The sequence below is a fragment of the Lissotriton vulgaris genome, chromosome 3_1 (assembly GCF_964263255.1).
Source record: "Lissotriton vulgaris chromosome 3_1, aLisVul1.2, whole genome shotgun sequence".
In the NCBI taxonomy this organism is placed as follows: domain Eukaryota; kingdom Metazoa; phylum Chordata; class Amphibia; order Caudata; family Salamandridae; genus Lissotriton; species Lissotriton vulgaris.
In genome coordinates, this window is record NC_141689.1 from 1,091,349,083 (window position 1) to 1,091,362,981 (window position 13,899).

Below are 13,899 nucleotides of genomic sequence, written 5' to 3' on the forward strand. Positions count from 1 at the left end.
CTCATTGCCCTTTCCAAGAGGATCTCATGAGGAGTTGTCCTGTTCTATGATAAGGTGTGCTGCACAAACTCTTCAACACAAGCAGCAAAGCATCTGCCCATTTCAATGATGTTTAAGCGCACACTTAGGCAAGTCTTGATTTCAGCATTCCAATGACTTGTTCCACCAAGCCTGAAGCCTTAGGTCGGTAACTACAATGCAGCCTTTGGTCAATTTGTAGAGCAGCACACAACATTTTCAAAACTTTGCTATTGAAGTATGTCCCTCTGTCAGATTTCAAAGTAATCAGGAAGCCAACCCTCTGAATAAGCTCCCTGAACAACAACTTAGCTATTGTGAGACTATCACATCTGCGTGTAGGATATGCCTCAACCCATTGTGAAAAGATACACACAACGACCAGCACATATCTCAACCTATTTCCATGGGCATCTTTATGAAGTCCAACTGCATCCTTTTAAAAGGACCACCTGACCCCCATCTATTACTCATGGTCACTGCAGTTCTTTTGTTCTGTTGACACACAACATATCTGTTGCATAACGCATCAGCCATCAGCCTGAACTTTAGGTTAAACCTCGTCTGTCGAAACAATTTATTTATTTATTTATATTTATTTATTTATAAAGTTTTATATAGCGCGAACAAGATCCCGAAGGCTATCAGAGCGCTTTACAATAAGTTGGTAGAGAGGACAAAATGAAATATGCACATCAATTGTGGAAAGAAACAAAAAACAATGATAAACCGTAAGCAATGGTACACATAAAAGGTACAATATTAAGCAGACAATATGGTCCGAACTGTTAGTTGTGCCATGGACCTAGGAACCAAGAGACAGCCACCTTATGAGTGCCACAACTCCTTACGGTTGGAATTTGCTCATTAAGAATCTTTTGGCTTCCAGTTTGAAAGCCGTTGTCGAGGGGAGTCTGCGTACATCTGGAGGAAGAGAGTTCTATATTTTAGGGGCAGCACCAGAGAAGGCTCGGTGACAAGTTCTTTTTTTGCTAAGGATGATAGGTTTCAGGGGGAGAGTAGAGGCGCTTCCAGATGCCCTCACCCCACAGGATAATTCAAGTTTTTGCGCTAGATAAGTGGGAGGATTTCAATCTTTAGCTGGATTCGTGCTTCAAAGGGTAGCCAGTTGAGAGATTTAAGGACTGCGGATATGTGCTCCTTTTGTTTGAAACCTGTAATCAGTCTTGCTGCAGAGTTCAGTGAGGCCCTAAGTGGAGCCAAGACATATTTAGGAAGGCCACAGAGAGTTGCACTGCCATAGTCTAACCTTGGTAAGACGAGAGCTTGTACCACCTGCTTGAAATCCTTTTGTGGCAGGAAGGGTTTGATCATTCTGAGTGTCCTCATCAGGTAGTTTGCTCCCTTATAAACGTTGCTGATATGAGTCTTAATACTCAGGTGCTTGTCCACTGTGACTCCGAGCGATTTGGCTGAATCTATGATGATCGGAGTGCAGTTGAGAGCAGTGAGGTGAGGCAACCAGAGATCAATCTTGGGGGTGTGGTTCGGCGGGGAGATGAGCAAGAATTCAGTTTTGGAAGCGTTGAGCAGGAGATGGTTCTCCGTTAACCAATTGTGGTTCGACGTGAGGATAGAATTTAGTGACATGATGTTGTCCGGGGATGAAATTTTCAAATAGAGTTGTGTGTCGTCAGCATACATGTGGAAGAGAATATTCATAGAGTTAAGTAAGTTAGTAAGAGGTTCCAAGAAAAAATTGAAGAGGATAGGAGAAAGGGCAGATCCTTGAGGGACCCCCATAAGTACTGGGGAGGGCTGAGAGAGAGAGAGAGTGGTTTGTCTTGAATCTTTGAGATCTGTGGAGAAGGAAGGATGAAAATCAGTGGAGCACCCGATCCGAGAAACCCATTCTGTTTTGTAGGATGGATAGGAGAATGTCATGATTGACTGTATCGAATGCAGAGGAGAGGTCAAGGAGGATCAAGAGGCAGGATCTGTTTTTGTCATGCATTTTCAGGATGTCATCAAAAATGTGTATGAGGGCCGATTCAGTGCTGTGAGCCCTCCGGATACCAGCTTAATGATGGTCTAAGAGTTGGTAATTCTCAATGTGAGCACAGAGATGGGATTGAACACATTTTTTGAGAAGTTTCGCAAGGGTGGAGATGTTGGAGATAGGACGGAAGTTATTGAGATCCGATTTGTCAGCGTTGAGTTTTTTTAGGGTAGGTGAGACCTGGGCTGCTTTTAGGCAGTCGGGGATCAAGCCTTGAAGTAAGGAGGCGTTTACAATCCTGGTCAAGGTGGGGATGAGAGCGCTCATGATCTCTTTGAAGATGGCCGGAGGCAGCGGGTCCCCGAAGTGGTCAGACGGGTTGATAGTCTGGAGAATGCTTTCAATGTCTTTTTCACTAAAAGAGGAGAAGGAGCCCCATGAAGCATTGTTCTTAGTGTCACCATCTCTTCCTACACGTGTCAGCCGTGGTGATTTCGTGCCATAGGAGGTAACAAACTGTTTGGCAATGCAGGTCTGTCATCCATTGAAACCCAGATGTCATCCTCATCCCTTTTAACACTACCTAAATTCACCCAATTCTGTTGTTCTGACTCTGTCCCTATCTCTTGCAAGCGTTGAACTTCTTCCCAGGTATCAGCGACTGTAAGAAAATGGTTGTAATTGGTCTCATCTGTTCTCTCATTTACATACTCTCCATTAAATGTACAAGTATTGTAAGTGAAGTATTTTACAACCTCATCAGCATATCTGTTGCAGAGAGTCACATAATCATCTCCCTTGCAATATGTGAAACACCTCACGACCGCAACTTGCAAAGTTCAGTGACAATGAGACAGTCATGCTCCACTTCATCTTCCTCATTTTCAATGTCTGGGAGATGTAACAGAATAGCAGGATTTAACATAGAGCACATTTTCAATGTTACGTTGTCAGACACCAGTATGATCTGCTCCTACCTTTCGTAAGAGGCTGTGTCCTCGTTCTGGTCTACAGAATGTAGAATATACACAGTTAAAGGATGACCAATCAATATACGTTCACATCTTTTGATGCTGACACCTGTCACCGGCAGAACCGCCATGGAACCAGGCTGCGCTTCAGCCACTGGATCTAACGTGGCTGAAAAGTAAGCAACTGGACTCCGAGCTCCCCCATGGCTCTGCATTAACACTGAAAGAGCACAACCTTCTTGTTCACTACAAAAGAGCGAAAACGCTTCGTTGTAATCAGGAATTCCCATCGCTGGAGTGCGACAGAGTCTTTCTCTCAACTCCAGGAATGCATCCAGTCATTGTCCTAAGACACCCAATCCGACACATCTTTGTGCTTTCAGCCTCATTAGAGGTTTAGCCACTAGGGAAAAGTTAGGTATCCACTGATGACAGTAGCCCACTGTTCCCAAAAACATCCTGACTTCTTTCTGCATCGTTGATGGATTCATTAGTGTGATCGCCAAAATTCTCTCTTGCAACACCTTTCTTGCACCTTTCTCAATGTGATGACCAAGTTTCACAACCTCTTTCAAGAAGTAATGTAGCTTATTTGGGAACACGTTATGTACATTCTCAGCCAAGTGGTTTAGCAGGGCAATAGTGTATTAACCTTGCAAGATCTTGTGTATCTAATGCACTCAAAAAAACATCAATGTATTGCACCAGCACCGAACTTCGGGGCATAACCAAAGATTCCAAATTCTTTTTAAGAATCTGAATAAAGATAGATAGATTCTCTGTATACCCCTGTGGAACTCAGCAGAATGTCAAAACAGGACTGCTGTACCGGATGCAAAAATAAACTAGTTTTCTTCATGCAATGGTATGGAGAAGAACGCCTGACACAAATCAATGACAGTAAACCACTCAGCCTCTCATGGAATCTGAAATAGTATTTGGTACCAAGGGTAAACAGGGAATCATAAAATTATTAATTTTTCGAAGGTCCTGCACTATGCGGTACTTACCGATAGGCTTCTGCAGACCCATAATGGGCGACTTACATGGACTTCCCATTATTACTTTCAATATACCTTTCTGGATCATGTCCCAGCAATGGTTTCAGAAGTTAAATTGTATTTTGGAGTTCTTGGGTATTCTGCATTTGGTTTAATCTGAAGTCAGACAGGTTCCACTCCTTTAATAAGCTAAATGTCCTTTACTTTTTTGTGGAAAAATGCAATGGCTTTTGTGCTAGCATCATTTGTTTGAATGTGTACTTTCTTAATATTGAGCGCTACCACCAGACGAGGTAGACCAATGCGCCACACAATTGTATCGTACGTAATCAGAGCATGCCGTGGCGCTTGATTAGTTGGTCTGTGCAAAGATGGCAACGTTCTCTTTTTTTGTTGTTTGATGCTTTGCAATTTTGTTAGCACAAAATGCCTCTACACCAACATGTTTCGCCTTTCAGCTTGTTCACGGTGTGGCTCGAGGTCCATCATTTCGAATTACATGTAACAGGTAACTATCGACAGTGAAAGCAGACTAGCTCAAGAAATAGTGCATAAATAAATCACCCCAGTTCACGCCATCTTAGAATGTCTAAAACACAATTGAAAAAATATTATTATTATCAACATGAGCAGTACGAGTCTGTAAATATTTTCCTATTTCGCTATCATGTCACACATTTCATTGTATAAAATAAATCATACTTAGGCATTTAGACCATTCTAAAAAGCGAGAAAAAAATGTAGTTTTTTTTTTGCTGTTCTGAGTTTAGCTTGTTTTGTTGCTCCACCAGTATATTTGCCAAATTATTATTATTTTTTTTATATCTTTTTTGAATTCTGGGACCTCCTGTAGCCTGCTGTGGCATTGAAGATTGGGAAACCTGCATCACTGGAGCCTGTGATCCAGTAAAATTCTGAGATCTTGGTCTGGGTACGTTTTGTTGATGCATAGGATTATTCTGAGGTGTACCAGCCCCTGTAATCCCGCCCTGATTCACAGAATTTGCAATATTAAAATGACATTTGCGCTTCCAATGCCCCAACCTATTACAGTGATGACATGGATTAGACTTCTTCAATGTAGCCAGGATCTATCGGAATGCCTCGACCTCTACCTTTTGCCTGAAATCCACTTTTACCCTGCATCACTAGAATTCCTTGTTGATATACTCCCTGCATCGGAGGGGTATTACTGGTCAACTGTACATGTTGTAGTCCTCTCTAGGCAGCCTTCATCTGTGTGAACATCAATTTCTCCTTCAAATTTTGTTTTTTGCCTTATCTCAATTTCATCATTACAATATTATGCATATCTCAGATTGCCATCAACCAACTTATTTTGCCAGAATATCAAATGCTGCTGTATCATCATGCTAATCTGAGGTCTCAATCCTGCCATAAAACCTGGACACAAAATATCCCATATCTTTAGGCTCCAATGTAGAAATCTCAATATACTATTTAAAAGCCTGCAACAATCTCTCATAATAAGCATGATTTGTCACTTTTGATTCCTGAGTCGTACAGCCATTTGCGACCCAATCAATATCATGAGATGGCACCTTGGACTTCCTTCGGGTCTGGCCAGCGCTATATAAAACTTCTTAAATAAATAAATAAACCATGTCATTACCTGGTCATACTTTCTCAATACTAAAACCGAAGGGCCATTAGTCATAGAATGCCTTGGCGGCTCTTTCTCTGGCCAATCCACAGCTATTTTACATGCTGTCTACAAATCGCTCAGAACCCCAATGTCAAAGTATTCAAACCAGTCAACAAAACCTTTGATATTTTCACCTATCACTCAGCCTGTTATTCCACTCAACAGGCTTCTCTCTTAACTTTGGAAATGTATTAGTAAATGCCACAAGATCACTCCTACCCCAAAGTACATAGACACACCCTCCACTTGGTACCTCCCACAAAGAGAAGCTTGCAGCTCCCTTTTCTCTACCTCCAGGAGAAGGCAGCTCTCCCATCATTCTCTTTGGAGGGACCCCTTTGAACCATTTAGCCTCCCATTTCTCTAATTCACTCCAAACCCTTATATTTTAAATCAATTCTCGAATATGCATTTTCATTCCTGCTGTTCAAATATGCTCTATGTCCTGATCACTGAAGGTGAGCCGATGGCACTTCTGAAAAGCCTTTGTCCACTCCAAATCAATCTCATATTTTCCGGCCAAATCAGATCATTTATTATGTGCTTGCCTTGCTCTTCTAGTAACATCCTTACTCATGAATAAAAGTTCACCCTGTTGATGTTTTTCTTTTTGATTCGATGCAAGACACCCATGAATCATCTCATCTAATTTCAGTTTTAACTTTCCAACATCAACCAAATTCACTTCCAATGTGGATTGTAGAGTTCCTGGATTCACTTATGTGCTCCCATTAGATTTGGCATTAAGAACTTTCAAAAGATCTTCCAATTCCCAGACCTTAGGACTAGAATGTTTATTCAGGAGTTTAGATACCACCTTAGGTGTGCTATTCTGTAGGATCAAAAGAAGTTGCCAAATAAGTAAACTCAAGTCTGGTAACACAGAGAAAGGACTTCAAAGGTGTAAATCCACCCTGATGTACAGCTGATCTGCACTAGCGGCATAAGGATAACACATCAATTGGGTCTAATGGTACACATTTTCCAACTCTTTGTCTCACAGGCGCAAACTCTGGAGTTTGTTGTTGAGTAGAGGTAACTGAATTATGCGTCTTGTCTCCTTCTGAACCAGGTTTATATATTGAAACCACTGGTCCAATTGTAACAGGAAATGTAAGTGCATCTGGAATAACACAACCTGTGGAGGTCTCTGTAGTGCAAGTCCCTGAGTTTTCTCCCGTCCTTCTTTGAGTTATTGTAACATTTCCCCTCACACTCAGTTCTTTCTGATCAGGAGAAACCCCTATGACATTAGAACGTGTACTCACTGGTACAGTGGTCAATCCCATATTTACTCTGACAACATCTCCCTCACCTTCTCCAGTTCGAGTTTCATTATACGGAGGTGGTCGTTCAGATATCAATACATCTAAAAGACTATCACTAGTGTCACTATCACTATCTTCAGCTTTTTCCACCGCTTTGTTAGTATTGGTTTTCTTCTTCTTTCCAGTCCCTTCTCCACCTTCTAATGGTGGATATAATTACACTCCTGCAATCATGTCCATCATCCAGCGTTTCTGCTCTACTTCCCACATTGTGTCCGCATAAGTGCGTACTGCCTTTCCCACTCGACCCTCATATTTTTTCCTTTCTCTTGCATGGGTTACACAATCCCAAGCATTAGGCACTTCAAATTGTATAGGTCTAGGTTGTGGTTTTATTTCATACTAGCAGCCTGTCCCGACCTTGTCCGGGAGCAATCAGGCTTCAGGGCCCCCGCCCGCCCCGGCCCCCGCCCGCCCCTACATTGTCCGTGGGTCCCCCGGAGTAGCAGCCCGTCCCAACCTTGGCTTCTGGGCCTCCGCCCGCCCCGACATTGTCCGTGGGTCCCCCGGAGCCTTACCTTATCCGCCGCACCTCCCCGCGCTCCTGAGTTCACCGGTCCGCCGCTCCTCGCCGCTCCTCCCAGCCTGTCCGCCGCTCCTCACAGCTCCTCCCTGCCTGTCCGCCGCTCCTCCCCACGCTCATGTCCGCCGCTCCTCGTGCTCCTGGACGCCGCTCCTCCCCACGCTCCTGTTGTCAGCACGCACGTCTGGCTACTTCCATGGGACTACTTTTTTTTTCTCGTAAATTTTTTAAATAACTTATCTTTTTTTAATTTATATAGCCTATGTCCATCTGCACACCCTGACGTTTACAACAATGTATCGGTTGTGTGGATTAGCGCTGTGGTTCCCGAGTTTACCCGCCTCAAAGGTTCAAAGTTCTTCCTTTATAATAGTAGTATAGATAATGTTCTCCTTAAATTTTCAAGGATCCTCACATTAAATGTACCATATTTTGGAAAAGCTAATGTCAAGTCAAGTCAAGTCAAAGAGATTTATATAGCGCGCTACATACCCAGAGGGTCTCAAGGCGCTTGAAGAAGGGTGGGGAGTTACTTGTCGAATATCCACGTTTTAAGTTGCTTTCTGAATGCTAGATGGTTCTGAGTAAGGCGAAGGTGAGTGGGAAGTGAGTTCCAGGTTTTAGCTGCCAGGTAGGAGAAGGATCTCCCTCCCATGGTGGTTTTGTTGATGCGAGGTACAGTGGCAAGGGCTTGGTTGGAGGATCGTAGCTGGCGGGAGGGGGTGTAGAAGGACAGTCGTGTGTTGAGGCATTCGGGTCCAATTTCGTAAAGTGCTTTGTGTGCGTGGGTTAGGAGGCGGAAAGTAATCCTCTTATTGACGGGGAGCCAGTGGAAGTTTTTCAGGTGACCAGAGATGTGTTCTTTACGCGGGATGTCTAATATGAGCCTGGCTGAAGCGTTCTGGATGCGTTGGAGTTTTTTCTGGAGTTTTGCGGTGGTACCGGCGTATAGGGTGTTTCCGTAGTCCAGGCGGCTCGTGACCAGTGCGTGGGTGACCGTTTTTCTAGTTTCGGTGGGGATCCAGCGAAATGTTTTTTTGAGCATGCGAAGAATGTTGAAGCAAGATGAAGAAACGGCGTTGACTTGTCTGTTCATCGAAAGTGAGGAGTCCAGGATGACGCCCAGGTTCCGTGCGTGGTCCGTCGGGATGGGTGCTTTTCCAAGGGCCTCTGGCCACCAAGAGTCATCCCAGGCGGAGGGGGAGGTGCCTAGGATGAGGACTTCTGTTTTGTCTGAGTTCAGTTTCAGACGGCTGTGTTTCATCCATTCGGCTAGTTCTTTCATTCCTTCATGCAGGTTGGTTTTGGCAGTGTTGGGGTCTCTGGTGAGTGATAGGATCAGTTGAGTGTCATCGGCGTAAGAGATGATGTTGAGGTTGTGTTGGCGTGCGATGACCGCGAGGGGGCTCATGTATACGTTGAAGAGGGTGGGGCTGAGTGAAGATCCTTGTGGTACGCCGCAGATGACTTCAGTGGCCTCTGACTTGAATGGTGGAAGGCGGACTCTCTGGGTTCTTCCGGTGAGGAACGAGGTGATCCATTCCAGTGCTTTTCCTTGGATTCTGGCGTTTCTGAGGGGCTGTAAAAGGGTGCTATGACAGACTGTGTCGAAGGCTGCGGAGAGGTCGAGGAAGATGAGGGCGACTGTGTCTCCATTGTCCAGTAGAGTTCGAATGTCGTCTGTTGCTGCGATGAGGGCGGTTTCAGTGCTGTGTTTGGCTCGGAAGCCGGACTGTGAGGAGTCGAGGGATTTGTTGGTTTCGAGGAAGGCGGCGAGCTGGTTGTTGACCGCTTTCTCGATGACTTTGGCCGGGAATGGGAGGAGCGAGATAGGGCGGTAGTTTTTGAGTTCGGTGGGGTCAGCTGTGGGTTTCTTCAGAAGGGCGCTGAGTTCGGCATGCTTCCAACTTTCCGGGAAGGTTGCGGAGTTGAGGGAGCAGTTGATGACGTCTCGGAGGTGTGGTGCTATAATGGAGTCTGCTTTGTTAAAGATGTGGTGAGGGCATGGGTCTGTGGGGGATCCTGAGTGGATAGAGTTCATCGGACGGATGGTGTCCTCAGTGGAGATTGGGTTCCAGTCATTGAGGATGTTCAAGGGGGGTGGGGGTCCTGCAGAGGGTTGGGTGTGTTGGTCATCGGGTCGGTTGTCGAAGCTGTTGTGGATGTCTGCAATTTTGTTGTGGAAGAATGAGGCTAGGGAGTCGCAGAGGGCTTGAGAGGGGGTGATGTCGTTGGAGTTGGCTGAGGGGTTGGTAAATTCCTTGACGATGTTGAATAATTCCTTGCTGTTGTGGGCGTTGCTATCTAGTCGGTCCTTAAAAGCGGCTTTCTTGGCATTCCGGATCAGTTGGTGGTGTATGCGGGTGGCGTTTTTGAAGGCGTCCTTGGTGCTGGTGTTTGGGTCTTTTTTCCAGGCCTTCTCAAGGGAGCGACAGAGTTTCTTGGATTTCTTAAGATCATCGTTGAACCAGGAGGCCTTCTTGCTGCCTAGTTTGATTTGTCGTTTTTTCAGTGGTGCTAGGATGTCGGCGCTGTTGGATAACCATTGGGTGAGGTTAGTGGCTGCTTGGTCGGGGTTTGAAGAGTGGGCGGGGGGGTTTTGAAGAAGCGATGAGGAGATTTGGTCGATGGTGATTTTGTTCCAGTTTCTTCGCAGAGTGGGTTGGGGGTGGTTGTTGGATGTGGACTTGTTGTAGGTAAAGTGAACGCAGCTGTGGTCAGTCCAAAGGAGAGCTGTGGTGTGGCTGAAGGAGATATGTTTGCTGGAGGTGAAGATAGGGTTGAGAGTGTGACCTGCGATGTGGGTGGGGGTAGTGACAAGTTGTTTAAGTCCGAGGTTGGCGAGGTTGTCCAAAAGGGTGGTGGTGTTGCGGTCGTTGTTTTTTTCAAGGTGAAAGTTGAGGTCTCCCAAAAGGATGTAGTCCTCGGAGGGGAGCGCGTGTGGAGTGATGAAGTCCGTGATGTCTTCACTAAATTGTGCGCGGGGTCCTGGTGGCCTGTAGAGGAGGGTGCCTCTGAGTGTGGTCTTGGGGTCGATGTGGATCTGGAAGTGAAGGTGTTCAGTGTTGGCGAGATTGATGTCTGAGCTGGTTGAGATGCGGATGGATTTCTTATGGACGATAGCGATGCCTCCTCCTGTTTGGCCGGTACGGTCCTTGCGAATAATCTCATAGCCTTCCGGGATGGCAATGGTGATGTCTGGGGCTGATGTGGCGTTCATCCATGTTTCTGTTAGGAAGGCGACGTCCGGAGAGATGGTGTCTAGTAGATTCCAAAGGTCGATGGCGTGTCTGTGGACCGAGCGGGTGTTGAGCAGGATGCATTGTAGGTGGTTGGGGTCGGATAACTGTTTTGTGTTCGTAGATGAGGAGTTGTTCTTGGTGCCGTCAAACTTGCAGGAGTTGCAAGAGAAGGGTCCATGGGTGTGTCCAGGAGCGGCTTGGACGCAGTTGGGGGAACGTCCGGGGTTAAGGGCTAGGAGGGTGGAGGCGTCGTAAGTAATGCGGGAGGGCTGGGCATTGCGAGGGCCAGGGAGTATGGCGCTGGGCGCGGTCCAGGCGCGGACGGGCGTAGACGGGCTTACCTTTGGCGCACCTTCGGCGCAACTGGGGCGCGAACGCTGCGCGTGGACGCTGCACGTTGGATCATTAGTCATAAATGGATAGTGGATGGGGCGGAGCGTGGGAGGGGCAGCAGGAAGGCGGGAGCGAGGTCGAGGGAGGGCTCGGGTCAACCTGGGAAATGGCCGAACAACAACAACAACAAGGAGCAATGGAGCGCTATGAGGGCCAAAAAGATGTTACCGCTATTATCGTGGTGGGAGCGAGTTCGTGCGCGGAGACAGTGCAGATCGTGACACAGTTTGAATATAAACACAGCCAATGCAATGCAGACAGTGCACAGCTAAAATAATCACAGGTACTGCACGGTAAATGCAATTACAGTTAACACTCAGCCAAAGCGCTATGAAAATAAATGAGCAAAAGTGCGCGCTATCAAGTAAAATAACAGTGCCCAGTCAGCCAAAGCAGATGTAAGCGCTACGATACCACAGGTGAGGGAGGAAGCGGGGGGAGCGACCACTCGCGTTGGAGGCAAGATGGTCACAGCTCTCTGTGTGGGAGAGGGCGGCCTGTAGCTCTCGTGGGTGGGAGGGGCAGCAGGGAGGCGGGAGCGAGGTCGAGGGAGGGCTCGGGTCAACCTGGGAAATGGCCGAACAACAACAACAACAAGGAGCAATGGAGCGCTATGAGGGCCAAAAAGATGTTACCGCTATTATCGTGGTGGGAGCGAGTTCGTGCGCGGAGACAGTGCAGATCGTGACACAGTTTGAATATAAACACAGCCAATGCAATGCAGACAGTGCGCAGCTAAAATAATCACAGGTACTGCACGGTAAATGCGATTACAGTTAACACTCAGCCAAAGCGCTATGAAAATAAATGAGCAAAAGTGCGCGCTATCAAGTAAAATAACAGTGCCCAGTCAGCCAAAGCAGATGTAAGCGCTACGATACCACAGGTGAGGGAGGAAGCGGGGGGAGCGACCACTCGCGTTGGAGGCAAGATGGTCACAGCTCTCTGTGTGGGAGAGGGCGGCCTGTAGCTCTCGTGGGTGGGAGGGGCAGCAGGGAGGCGGGAGCGAGGTCGAGGGAGGGCTCGGGTCAACCTGGGAAATGGCCGAACAACAACAACAACAAGGAGCAATGGAGCGCTATGAGGGCCAAAAAGATGTTACCGCTATTATCGTGGTGGGAGCGAGTTCGTGCGCGGAGACAGTGCAGATCGTGACACAGTTTGAATATAAACACAGCCAATGCAATGCAGACAGTGCGCAGCTAAAATAATCACAGGTACTGCACGGTAAATGCGATTACAGTTAACACTCAGCCAAAGCGCTATGAAAATAAATGAGCAAAAGTGCGCGCTATCAAGTAAAATAACAGTGCCCAGTCAGCCAAAGCAGATGTAAGCGCTACGATACCACAGGTGAGGGAGGAAGCGGGGGGAGCGACCACTCGCCTTGGATGCACTTTCTTTCTGAGAGATCTAGTGCCATTTGTCAAGCCAAATACATGTATGTAACCCTGCATTTATCGCCATATAATGACCAGCTGTAACTTGTGGTGGGGCCTCTTCCCCCCCTCTGAGAGGTATCTGCACATCTTCTGTAAACACATCTTGTACAACTTTAAAGCATTTCATTTTCAAACAAGCATAAAATTATTTCTCAACCCAAATGCAATGTTTTGCTCCCAAATCTCACTTAAGATTGTTAACCAATAGCAGCGTAGCACCTTGTGACATATACAACCAATAACAGCGTGACTCCACACCAACTGACCTATCCCAGCACAGCACACTATGAAGACATTACACAAGAGCGATCAGCACACACAATTTTTCTTCGATGTCAGTATTGCAGTAGCGGCCCATGGAGGGAGTTCCGTGGGGTGTTGAGGCGGGGGAGGGGCAGTGTGGGGGGTAGTAAACACCGGAATATGGATGAACTAAGGTAAGTAAACATTTACATAAATAAAACAAATTGTGTTGCGCGTGCTGCATCGCAAAATGCAATGTAGCACGCTCAACGAAATTTGTTTTATTCATTTAAATGTTTACTGACCTCCGTTCATCCATATTCCGGTGTTTACTAGCACCCACCCTGCCCCTCCACCGCCCCGCCTCACCACCCCACGGAACTCCCTCCACGGGCCGCTACTGAAGTTTTGTATAAAATTGGTTGTAGCATGGGCTGAACAAAATTCATCCACAAGTTCCTTGTTTCATTAGAAAAATTATTTGTTCATATTTTCATAAAATCAAAATTATTTTCAGTAGCCTTAGTTTCTTTATTTGTATATCACACACTCTCACGACAATCTCACTGCTCGCAGCAGCTCACCCTCCTTTCCAAATTCATGCACACACTCTCTCATCAACTTGCTTACAGTGAAATATAATGCAACAACAGCAAATAACAATTGTCTGCTTCACTAAAAGAAGTCAACAGAATGCAATCACACAAGAAAGACCAGAACAATACTTCCCAATCTATGCCAACACACATATGAATGAAACCTCAACCAGTGGGGTGTCACCCTGATCAGTGTAGCTTTCCCCTGGGAATAGGGCTGCCACAATAATCATACACTGCTATACCACAAAAAATGCCCCGATCTTGTTTGGGCTTGTTGACAACGTCTCACAACAAACCCAACAAAAATTCTCCAGACAAATGCAACACGGTGTTCCTTACACCTTTGTATCATCCAGGGATCTCAGGCCACATTGGACCCGATAGCAAATTTACCAGAATGAACACTACACTCACAGCACCAACCAAACATGACATGCAATCTCTGCAAGATACCACACAATTCCCACGACGGCGCAAGCTAAGCATTTATACACAACCTTATTGATGCTCACT